This window comes from Rhinopithecus roxellana, chromosome 1, assembly GCF_007565055.1.
Source record: "Rhinopithecus roxellana isolate Shanxi Qingling chromosome 1, ASM756505v1, whole genome shotgun sequence".
In the NCBI taxonomy this organism is placed as follows: Eukaryota; Metazoa; Chordata; class Mammalia; order Primates; family Cercopithecidae; genus Rhinopithecus; species Rhinopithecus roxellana.
The window spans coordinates 108,386,450-108,399,793 of NC_044549.1; positions in this window are offsets into that span (position 1 = coordinate 108,386,450).

A 13,344-nucleotide genomic window follows, 5' to 3' on the forward strand; every position below is an offset into this window, starting at 1 on the left:
TAGTTCTCCTTGAAGAGGTCCTTTACATCCCTTGTAAGCTGGATTCCTAGGTATTTTATTCTCTTTGAAGCAATTGTGAATGGAAGTTCATTCCTGATTTGGCTCTCTGCTTGTCTGTTGCTGGTGTATAAGAATGCTTGTGATTTTTGCACATTAATTTTGTATCCTGAGACTTTGCTGAAGTTGCTTATCAGCTTAAGGAGATTTTGGGCTGAGACGATGGGGTTTTCTAAATATACAATCATGTCATCTGCAAACAGGGACAATTTGACTTCTTCTTTTCCTAACTGGATACCCTTGATTTCTTTCTCTTGCCTGATTGCCCTAGCCAGAACTTCCAACACTATGTTGAATAGGAGTGGTGAGAGAGGGCATCCCTGTCTTGTGCCAGTTTTCAAAGGGAATTTTTCCAGTTTTTGCCCATTCAGTATGATATTAGCTGTGGGTTTGTCATAAATAGCTCTTATTATTTTGAGGTACGTTCCATCAATACCGAATTTATTGAGCGTTTTTAGCATGAAGGGCTGTTGAATTTTGTCAAAAGCCTTTTCTGCATCTATTGAGATGATCATGTGGTTCTTGTCTTTGGTTCTGTTTATATGCTGGATTACGTTTATTGATTTGCGAATGTTGAACCAGCCTTGCATCCCAGGGATGAAGCCCACTTGATCATGGTGGATAAGCTTTTTGATGTGCTGCTGAATCCGGTTTGCCAGTATTTTATTGAGGATTTTTGCATCAATGTTCATCAGGGATATTGGTCTAAAATTCTCTTTTTTTGTTGTGTCTCTGCCAGGCTTTGGTATCAGGATGATGTTGGCCTCATAAAATGAGTTAGGGAGGATTCCCTCTTTTTCTATTGATTGGAATAGTTTCAGAAGGAATGGTACCAGCTCCTCCTTGTACCTCCGGTAGAATTCAGCTGTGAATCCATCTGGTCCTGGACTTTTTTTGGTGGGTAGGCTATTAATTGTTGCCTCAATTTCAGAGCCTGCTATTGGTCTATTCAGGGATTCAACTTCTTCCTGGTTTAGCCTTGGGAGAGTGTAAGTGTCCAGGAAATTATCCATTTTTTCTAGATTTTCTAGTTGATTTGCGTAGAGGCGTTTATAGTATTCTCTGATGGTAGTTTGTATTTCTGTGGGGTCGGTGGTGATATCCCCTTTATCATTTTTTATTGCATCGATTTGATTCCTCTCTCTTTTTTTCTTTATTAGCCTTGCTAGCGGTCTGTCAATTTTGTTGATCTTTTCAAAAAACCAACTCCTGGATTCATTGATTTTTTGGAGGGTTTTTTGTGTCTCTATCTCCTTCAGTTCTGCTCTGATCTTAGTTATTTCTTGCCTTCTGCTAGCTTTTGAATGTGATTGCTCTTGCCTCTCGAGTTCTTTTAATTGTGATGTTAGAGTGTCAATTTTAGATCTTTCCTGTTTTCTCTTGTGGGCATTTAGTGCTATAAATTTCCCTCTACACACTGCTTTAAATGTGTCCCAGAGATTCTGGTATGTTGTATCTTTGTTCTCATTGGTTTCAAAGAACATCTTTATTTCCGCTTTCATTTCGTTATGTACCCAGTAGTCATTCAGGAGCAGGTTGTTCAGTTTCCATGTAGTTGAGCGGTTTTGATTGAGTTTCTTAGTCCTGAGTTCTAGTTTGATTGCACTGTGGTCTGAGAGACAGTTTGTTATAATTTCTGTTCTTTTACATTTGCTGAGGAGTACTTTACTTCCAATTATGTGGTCAATTTTGGAATAAGTGCGATGTGGTGCTGAGAAGAATGTATATTCTGTTGATTTGGGGTGGAGAGTTCTATAGATGTCTATTAGGTCCGCTTGGTGCAGAGATGAGTTCAATTCCTGGATATCCTTGTTAACTTTCTGTCTCGTTGATCTGTCTAATGTTGACAGCGGAGTGTTGAAGTCTCCCATTATTATTGTATGGGAGTCTAAGTCTCTTTGTAAGTCTCTAAGGACTTGCTTTATGAATCTGGGTGCTCCTTTATTGGGTGCATATATATTTAGGAGAGTTAGCTCTTCCTGTTGAATTGATCCCTTTACCATTATGTAATGGCCTTCTTTGTCTCTTTTGATCTTTGATGGTTTAAAGTCTGTTTTATCAGAGACTAGGATTGCAACCCCTGCTTTTTTTTGTTCTCCATTTGCTTGGTAGATCTTCCTCCATCCCTTTATTTTGAGCCTATGTATGTCTCTGCATGTGAGATGGGTCTCCTGAATACAGCAGACTGATGGGTCTTGACTCTTTATCCAGTTTGCCAGTCTGTGTCTTTTAATTGGAGCATTTAGTCCATTAACATTTAAGGTTAATATTGTTATGTGTGAACTTGATCCTGCCATTATGATATTAACTGGTTATTTTGCTCGTTAGTTGATGCAGTTTCTTCCTAGCCTCGATGGTCTTTACATTTTGCCATGTTTTTGCGATGGCTGGTACCGGTTGTTCCTTTCCATGTTTAGGGCTTCCTTCAGGGTCTCTTGTAAGGCAGGCCTGGTGGTGACAAAATCTCTAAGCATTTGCTTATCTGTAAAGGATTTTATTTCTCCTTCACTTATGAAACTTAGTTTGGCTGGATATGAAATTCTGGGTTTAAAATTCTTTTCTTTAAGAACGTTGAATATTGGCCCCCACTCTCTTCTGGCTTGTAGAGTTTCTGCCGAGAGATCTGCTGTTAGTCTGATGGGCTTCCCTTTGTGGGTGACCCGACCTTTCTCTCTGGCTGCCCTTAAGATTTTTTCCTTCATTTCAACTTTGGTGAATCTGGCAATTATGTGTCTTGGAGTTGCTCTTCTGGAGGAGTATCTTTGTGGCGTTCTCTGTATTTCCTGAATTTGAATGTTGGCCTGCCCTACTAGGTTGGGGAAGTTCTCCTGGATGATATCCTGAAGAGTGTTTTCCAACTTGGTTCCATTTTCCCCCTCACTTTCAGGCACCCCAATCAGACGTAGATTTGGTCTTTTTACGTAATCCCATACTTCTTGCAGGCTTTGCTCATTTCTTTTTCTTCTTTTTTCTTTTGGTTTCTCTTCTCGCTTCATTTCATTCATTTGATCTTCAATCGCTGATACTCTTTCTTCCAGTTGATCGAGTCGGTTACTGAAGCTTGTGCATTTGTCACGTATTTCTCGTGTCATGGTTTTCATCTCTGTCATTTCGTTTATGATCTTCTCTGCATTAATGAGTCTAGCTGTCAATTCTTCCACTCTTTTTTCAAGATTTTTAGTTTCTTTGCGCTGGGTACGTAATTCCTCCTTTAGCTCTGATAAGTTTGATGGACTGAAGCCTTCTTCTCTCCTCTCGTCCAAGTCATTCTCTGACCAGCTTTGATCTGTTGCTGGTGATGGGCTGCGCTCCTTTGCAGGGGGAGATGCGCTCTTATTTTTTGAATTTCCAGCTTTTCTGCCCTGCTTCTTCCCCATCTTTGTGGTTTTATCTGTCTCTGGTCTTTGATGGTGGTGACGAACTGATGGGGTTTTGGTATAGGTGTCCTTCCTGTTTGATAGTTTTCCTTCTGACAGTCAGAAGGACTCTCTGTTGGTCTGTTGGAGATTGCTTGAGGTCCACTCCAGACCCTGTTTGCCTGGGTATCAGCAGCAGAGGTTGCCGAAGATAGAATATTGCTGAACAGCGAGTGTACCTGTCTGATTCTTCCTTTGGAAGTGTCCTCTCAGGGGTGTACTCCACCCTGTGAGGTGTGGGGTGTCAGACTGCCCCTAGTGGGGGATTTCTCCCAGCTAGGCTACTCAGGGGTCAGGGACACACCTGAGCAGGCAGTCTGTCCGTTCTCAGATCTCAACCTCCGCGTTGGGAGATCCGCGGCTCTCCCCAAAGCTGTCAGACAGAGTCGTTCGCGTCTGCACCGGCTCCCGCTACTTCCCCTGTTGGTCTTCAGCTGTGCGCTGTCCCCAGAGGTGGAGACTACAGAGACAGGCAGGCTTCCTTGAGCTGCTGTGAGCTCCACCCAGTTCGAGCTTCCCAGCGGCTTTGTTTACCTACTTAAGCCTCAGCAATGGCGGGCGCCCCTCCCCCAGCCTCGCTGCTGCCTTGCCGATAGATCGCGGCAGACTGCTGTGTTAGCAGTGAGGGAGGCTTCGTGGGCGTGGGACCCTCCCGGCCAGGTGTGGGATATATTCTCCTGGAATGCCTGTATGCTTACAGCGCAGTATTGGGGTGGGAGTTACCCGATTTTCCAGGTGTTGTGTGTCTCAGTTCCCCTGGCTAGGAAAACGGATCCCCTTCCCCCTTGCGCTTCCAGGTGAGGCGATGCCTCGCCCTGCTTCAGCTCTCGCTGGTCAGGCTGCAGCAGCTGACCAGCACCGATTGTCCGGCACTCCCTAGTGAGATGACCCCAGTACCTCAGTTGAAAATGCAGAAATCACCGGTCTTCTGTGTCGCTCGCGCTGGGAGTTGGAGACTGGAGCTGTTCCTATTCGGCCATCTTGCTCCGCCCCCTTCTTTTTCTTTGTTTTAGGGTGTGAGTTTAACAACTGGGCCAAATGATGATTCTGGAAAAACCATTCTCTCAACCTGAGTGCTACTTAGAACTGATGAGTAAGGAGTAAACAGAAGGTTGTCTTCTTCTCTGTTAAAATGACCAGATGATACCAGGGAAGAGAGAGAAATCAGAGAATGAGTACTTCCTGTTAAGTCAGAGGAAGTTCCAATTACTTGGAGAAGCTCAAGTACTTTGTACATGTATTTGTGTCTGTTAGATATTGAGTATGCTAAATCAAGTTAAGCCTAAAGCTGACTACTTAACATATTTTAAGTTTGGCCTATAGGTTTCCCTGTACATACTAAAGTACAAACTAAGTAGAGGTGTATACAGACTGTAGCCTACACTTGTGCCAATAACTGAGTTTTGGCCAATCAAAGGGGGCTAACTGCTCAAATCATGTTCAAATAAGGTTAATGCTGAGCTGTAACCAGTCTGGCTGTTTCTGTACCTCACCTCCATTTTCTGTATGCCACTTTTCTTTTTCTGTCCATAAATCTACCGTGTGACTGTGCCAGAGTCTCTGAGACTACTCTGGCTCAGGAGACTGCCCAATTTACGAATTGTTCTTTGCTCAGTTAAACTCTGTTACATTTAATTTGTCTGTAAACAACTAGGAACATTTTTATCTGAAAATTATTCCTTCAGAAATCCTGCATCATTTGCAAATTAAAATCACACTAAGATACCATCTAACACAAGTCTGAATGACTATTGTTAAAAAGTCAAGAAATAGCAGATATTTGTGATGTAGAGAAAAAGTGATGCTTATACACTGTTGGTGGAAACGCAAACTAATGCAGCCCTTGTGGAAAGCAGTTTGGAGATTTCCTGAAGAATTAAAAATAGAACTACTATTTGACCCAGCAATCCCATTACTGGGGATATACCCAAAGGAAAATAAATCATTCTAACAAAAGACACCTGCATTTGTATGTGTGTTGCAGCACTGTTCAGAATAGCAAAATCATGAGCTCAACCCACATGTCCGTCGGTGGATTGGATAAAGAAAATGTTGTATATACATACCACACAATACTACACAGCCATAAAAAGGAAATGAAATTATGTGTTTTGCAACAAACTTCATTGCAACTGGAGGTCATTATTCTAAGCAAATTAATGCAGGAACAGAAAACCAAATACTGCATGTTCTCACTTATAAGTGGGAGCTAAACACTGGGTACACATGGACACAAATATGGGAACAATAAACACTGGGGACTCCAAAAAGGGAAAGGTAGAGGGGGACAAAGGTTGAAAGGTTACCTATTGGGTACTATGTTCACTACTTGAGTGACAAGATCATCAGAAGCTCAAACCTCAGCATCATGCACTACACCTGTGTAACAAACCTGCACATGTACACCCTGAATCTAAAATTGAAAAAAGAAATCCTGCATTATTATCATTATCATTGATGAAGTTCAGAAAATGCTATTCCAAAATATGACTGTAGAAGAACCGAATATGCCACCTCAAAATATGCCTCTTTAACCTAAGGATTATTTTGAGTTGATTATTATGGGAAACAAGAGACATAGGAGGAACTCTAAAACTAGAGTAGAAGTTATCATTTGTAAAAAAAGTTACATCTTTTAAAAAATTTTCCTTTTGTATGATATCTCCACTTTGTGCCAGGAAGAGAAGGATGACTCTAAATCATTAGAAAGTATTAATAGAGAAGTATTGACTGAAACCTGCATAGTAAACCTCTCTCTGTTTCAGTGGATGATGGTATTTAGTCTATCTTCTTAGATGTATATTCTTGATATTTACTCATTTTGCTTTGGGTAGCTCCCATGTATACATGATGTATACATGCTAATGAATTTCTGCTTGTTTTTCTCTTGTTAATCTATCGTTTGTTCTAGGGATCCATCCCAATTGAAAGAGGAAAAATTATTTTTCCTCTCATATTATTATTGTCATTATTTCCTCCTCCTCCTTCATCATCATCATATTCTATCATCAATTCCTAGACCAATTACTATGAAAATAGAACCTTGTTGCTTCAATTCTGATGTTAAAAAGGCAATAGGATTTTATATTATAGAAGAAGCAAGCTCCTAAATGGGGAGTTATTTCAGAAAAGAGTTAACTTCTGTTTGTTTGCATCCAATCAAAACAACTGATTGCTTCAGCTGATTCAGTAAAAATTCTCCTTTTATATACCTTTCTTAACTGAACTGTCCAGTTGTTTGTGAGGCAGACAGAATTACCCTGTAACTTGATGGATATAACTGATTGGTGACCTAATCTGCTGGTATTGCCCCAAGGAGGGCAAAAACAACCTGAAAATGTTGTACAGGTGCACCCATGGCCTGTTAATTTTGTATAATTACACTTAATATTTGAATAAAATGTCTTTTTATGGATGCGAAAAGAGACGCTAGTAAACATTTTCTTGGCTGGGTTTACTCTTTGGCATCTACTAATGTTGGTGTATGGTTCTATTTTTATTTCCAAACATGATCATCATCATTAATGGGCATAGTCTGCATATCTCTGGTGGGACTGTTGTTTGTTACTGAATTGCAGAGCAGTATTTTGAAAGCTGGGAGACAAACACAAATGCTTCATTCCATAAATCTTACCACCTGAGTCATCAATTTGAGGTTCCTTATTGAAATAAGGAAAACATATTTAATCATGCAAATATTTGGAAACTCCAAGCGTATCTCTATTTGGAATTTGGGAGATAATTAAAATGGACAAGTTATGATTGATTAGTACAAGAAAAATGGACTAGTTAAAAGGCAGTTGGTTCTCTTTCTATTCTTATATCAACACTCCATCAACAGGAATTAAGAAAACAGCATAACTAGGCTCCAGCTCCTCGCTGAGGGCAATTAATCAGGACAGAAGAGTGGGGAGGTAAACTGGAATACTGCCAAATAAATCAACCTATTTTTGTTCCTACATTTATCTTTGTTAATTCTCATAGGTCGTCTTAAGATTCTGATCTTTGATTCATGTAATAGGTAATAAATTTTAGAAAAAAATTCCTAGGTATTTTGAATTATTAAATAAATTACATGTTATATTTTCAAATTAATATCTTTCTTGGAAACGTATAAGAAGAGGTACATTTCTACTTTTAATTCAAATATGAGAAATATTTGTTTTATTCCAGTTTATAAGGGAAGGGGAAACTATTTTTATTCTTAAAATGCTGTAACAGAACATTAAAACTCCTTAAAACCTTTTGAGGAAAGGGCAGGGTTTTAATAAATAAATGTTAATAATATAAAATGCCATATTGGATAGGAAATAAAGGCATAAAGTCAATTCAAATGTCAGTATTTTCTGACAACCTGTTTACTGTTTACCTCATATGAATCTTCAAAAAGGTCTTTGTTCTACTTTGCATGGCTCCAGTTCAATTTCAATTTATTTTAAAAATTAGTTTGGAAGGGCAAGCCCCAAGCACACAGATAATGCTGGTGATGCTGTCATTTGGCAATACAGTTCTAACCACCAGATTGGGTTCCTTTTTTTTTTTTTTCTGTTTCCGATTCTAAATCATTGAGACTCTAGTTTCTTCCTACTGTATTACCACGAGATAATTTTATAAGCAAACCTATAATCAGCATGGTTGATACTTGAGAGAAACAGGTTGACAATAAGTTCCTGGAGTCATTTGAAAAAGTTGGCATTTGAGTGCTCAGAAATATGATCAGTGCAATGGATGTTAGGACATGGATTTTTACCCTTTAAGAGTGAAATATTTTAACGTTGGAATGTTTCATAGTTCCTTTGGAAATGAGGTATTATATTACCATACTTTTATGTGATAAAAATCCTTCCAAAGAACTCTGGGAATTAAATGACTAAATTGACAACTTGTTTGAGATTTAAAAGATGATTACAGAGTTTTTGATTGTTCAATTTTCTTTTATGTCAGAATTTCGATCTCCAAATGCAAGAAGGGTTGTGCTTGCTTCACAATTAATGACCTAATTTTGCAGCACTGCATGATGCTCCCCAACATTGATCTGACTCGGAGGCAAGTCTGTTCAACATGATGTCAGCAAGAATTATTTTGACAGCTGCCAGAGCAGTAACATAGACTCAAAAAGTTTTCATTTTATTATGTGGTGTTCCAGAATATTGGTGTGATGTATACATGCCAATGGACAATCAGACAGTAGCATAATGTTCAAGAGAAGAACTGATAAGGAAAAGTGATCACAACAATTAAACAATCATCAGTTTTCTCAGTGAACATTAGGAGATAGGACCCAAGCACCCAAAAGTATCCCCTCTAATTTCATTCTGTCATTCATGGCAATGACAGAATCAAAGGCATATTCTTCCTCTTGATGGTCTCTGGTATTGCATTACAGCCAGAATAGTGGTTCTAAACCACATGAAATGCCTTTCCTGAACCATAGAGTACTGGCTGTTGACAGGTCCTACTTAGTCAGAGGAGAGTGCCTCTGTGGACGGGCTACAGTTTTCTTTCTCAGGATTGATGGTCTAGCATCAGATTCCGTGATAAACTTGCTTGAAGCATGATCTTGTGTTTTCTAACAGCGTTATTAGATAAACATTTGGTATCTGCATTTCAGAGTGGTAACACAAGGATAAATCAAATAGCAGATTAAATTTAGGTATGCCATCTGCTGCCTTTATTTTATGAATTTCAGCCCATAGGACATTGACTGGGCATGAATGTCTAAGCCATTGTCTTTTATGGTCGAACTTACTACAAACATTGGACAAATGTTCATCCAAGCTGTTGGTCTTCTTCGAAAGAGTAAAATTCAACAAAAGGGATTTTTTTTTTTTTTTAGTTGTTGTAAGTTTTTGTTTTAATAAAAATAAACCACAACAGAAGAAAAAACAGCATGTACTCGTTTCTCCAAGTGCAACATCTCAGCAGGCTTTAGGAACTCATCTGCAAGGGGTAAATTGTTTAATGCGTAATTGTAAGCAGAACTGTAAAAAGCCATATTAGGCTTCCATGATTTTATTCTCTTCTTCTGGTAAAAGATCATTACTTCTCCCTGGGCCCCTAATGGTTAAACCTCTTACTACTTTTCTAAGAAAGTTCTTGATTTCTTCTGATGGTAACTCTTAAGCCATGTCTTTACTCCCCAGTGGTTTCATTAAGAATTTACATTTTCCTGGTGCTTCTGAGGAAATTTCCCTTTGTTTCTTTTATGTAATTTTTATTTGTAAATTAGAAATAACTTTACAAATAAAAATTAAATATATTTATGGTGTATTACTTGTTTTGTTATACTATGTACATTATGGAATGGCTAAGATATTTAACACAGGCATTACTTCATGTACTAGTCTTTTTTTTGGTGATGAAAACATTAAAAATGTACTCTCAACAATTTTCAAATATTCAATATATTGTTATTAACTGTAGTCATCATGATGTACAACAGATCTCTCAAACTTATTTTTTTCTGTCTAACTTAAATTTTGTGTCCTTTGACAAGTATTTTTCTTAACAAATCAGTAAAAACAGAATAAGACATTTTCTTATTCTTTTCAACACCTACATTTTTAAAGCTCTTCATTTCTTGGAAGGGCAATACGTTTATTTTCCTTGAGTAGTCTAATGTAAAGTATGAATTTACAGACATAAAATTACATCTTGGTGCTCTCATTTGGACATGGTTTTGTCTTTTAATATTGATGCCAACCTGGTTTTTTAACATCATTTGCTCAGATACAGTGGTTACCAGGGACTAGTAGTGCTGCATTTCATGGACTTTCACAGGTTTTTTAGCTAACACCATAAAATGAGTTCTCTATTTCTGAGGCTAATAAAAGTCTTAATGATATGTGCATCCAACAGATGGGACAGAGGGCTATTTTGGCAGTGGGCAGTTGAAATCAGCCCTCAGTTGTTTGTATAAGGCACTCACTAAAGTCAATAAAAGGTAATTTTCACACACAATTTAATTCAGAGTGTAAAATGTTGGGAAGTGTAGCTGGTGTAAGTCCAATGGGCATAAGGGTAGCAGTTGGTAAAAGTTGCGTTTGATGGTAAATTTTAACTGACAGAGTGACAGGTTGATCAAGAGAAATATGGACCAAGTCACAAATTGTCGGCCATGGCAGGGTTTCAGAGGCAGGGTGAAGAACACAGCTGAACCAATTACCCCCAACATCTCTCACACAAGCATTAAAAAAGGATTAAAAAAATCTCTCTCGCTTTCTTTGCGCTCCCAGTCCTCTTCCTTCTCCACTTGCTCACTCCTGCATTATATCCATTTTTGAAACCATTTGTTTGCTTATCTTTCCTCTTAGCATTTTTTTTCTAACAAATATACACAAAAATCAATACTTCAGTGTAGGAGCATCATAAAGATACCAGGAGGATCCAGAATATTGTCCATTCTGACCACACAGGGTCAGGTGTGTAGCTCAGATCTCCTGATGTGAAAGAGGGATTTCATACATTCTCCCTGGTTACGTTCAATGTAGAAAAGGGTTTAGTGAGGCTGAGACACCTTTCTGGAGACAGATGGATAGTAACTCTTAGTGACTTCACTATTTTATGCATTTATGAAATGAATTTTTAATGATTTATGCATATCAGTAGCTTACATGCATTTTGGAAATTAAACAAAATATGAGTCGGACCAGGTGCGGTGGCTCACTCCTGTAATCCCAGCACTTTGGGAGGCTGAGGTGGGTGGATCACCTGAAGTCAGGAGTTTGAGACCAGCCTGGCCAACATGGTGAAACCCCATCTCTACTAAAAATACAAAAATTAGCCGGGCATGGTGGTGGGCACCCATAATCCCAGCTACTCGGGAGACTGAGGCAGAAGAATCGCTTGAACCCAGGAGGTGGAGGTTGCAGTGAGCTGAGATTGTGCCACCGCCCTCCAGCCTGGGCAACAGAGCGAGGCTGTTTCAAAAAAAAAAAAAAAAAAAAAAAAAAGAAAACCCAAAAACAAACCAAAAAATGAGTAGACAATGTTTGTGACATTTCGTTTATCTGATACTGCTGAACTCTATATGCTTTAAATGTATGCATGGCAGGTATGCAGAACAGGCTCATATTCTGGTTCTTTTCATTGTTAAATATTTGAAGTCAGGTGCTGCAATTGTATTCAAGAATGTATGACATAAGAAATGAGATCATAATTACTGAATAAGTAATATTTTGTTAGATTACTACTGGGTTTCTCAATTTTAGCACTGTTGACATTTTGGGCTGGATCATTCTTTGTTGTTGGGGACTGCCCTGTGCATTGTAGGATATTTTGGAGCATTCTTGGACTCTGCCAGTTAGATGCCGATAGCACCACCCAACCACCTGCTCAAGTTGTATGTATATTAGTTCATTTTCACACTGATGATAAAGACATATCCGAAACTGGGAACAAAAAGAGGCTTAATTGGACTTACAGTTCCACATGGCTGGAGAGGCCTTGTAATCATGGCAGGAGGTGAAAGGTACTACTTACGTGGCAGAGGCAAGAGAAAAATGAGGAAGAAGCAAAAGCAGAAACCCCTGATAAACCCATCAGATCTCATGAGACTTATTCACTATCATGTGAATAGCCCGGGAAAGATCTGCCCCCATGATTCAATTACCTACCCCTGGGTCCCTCCCACAACACATGGGAATTCTGGGAGATATGATTCAAATTCAGGTTTGGGTGGGGATACAGCCAAACCCTATCATTCCACCCCTGATCCCTCCAAATCTCTTGTTCTCACATTTCAAAACCAACCGTGCCTTCCCAACAGTACCCCAAAGTCTTATTTCAGCATTAACCAAAAAGTCCACAGTCCAAAGTCTCACCTGAGACAAGGCAAGTCCCTTCCGCCTATGAGCCTGTAAAATCAAAAGCAAGTTAATTACTTCCTAGATACAATGTGGGTACAGGTATTGGGTAAATACTCCTGTTCCAAATGGGAGAAATTGGCCAAAACAAAGGCGTTACAGGGCCCATCCAAGTCTGAAATCCAGTGGGGCAGTCAAATTTTAAAGCTCCAAAATGATCTCCTTTGACTCTATGTCTCACATCCAGGTCACACTGATGTAAGAGGTAGATTCCTATGGTCTTGGGCAACCCTGCCTCTGTGGCTTTGCAGGGTACAGCCTCCCTCCTGGCTGTTTTCCGGGGCTGGCTTTGAGTATCTGTGGCTTTTCCAGGCTCACGGTGCAACCTGTTAGTAGATCTACCATTCTGGGGTCTGGAGGATGGTGGCTTTCTTCTCACAGCCCCCTAGGCAGTGCCTCAGTAGGGATTCTGTGTGGGGACTCTGACCCCACATTTCTCTTCAGCACTGCCCTAGCAGAGGTTCTCCATGAGGGCCCCACCCCTGCAGCAAACTTTTGCTTGGGCATCCAGACATTTCCATACATCTTCTGAAATCTAGGCAGAGGTTCCCAAACCTCAGTTCTTGACTTCTGTGCACCCACAGGCTTAATACCACATGGAAGCTGCCAGGCTTGAGGCTTCCACCCTCTGAAGCTACAGCCCAAGCTCTGCGTTGACCCCTTTCAGCCATGACTGGAGCAGCTGGGACACAGGGCACCAAGTCCCTAGGCTGCACACAGCACGGGAACCCTGGGCCCGGCCCACAAAACCACTTTTCGCTCCTGGGCTTCTGGGCCTGTAACCGGAGGGGCTGCCATGAAGGTCTCTGACATGGCCTGGAGACATTTTCCCCATGGCCTTGGGGATTAACATTAGGCTTCTTGCTACATATGCAAGTTTCTGCAGCTGACTTGAATTTCTTCTCAAAAATGGGTTTTTGTTTTCTACCGCATCATCAGGCTGCAAATTTTCTTCACTTTTGTGCTCCATTTCCCTTTCAAAACGGAATGTGTTTAACAGCACCCAA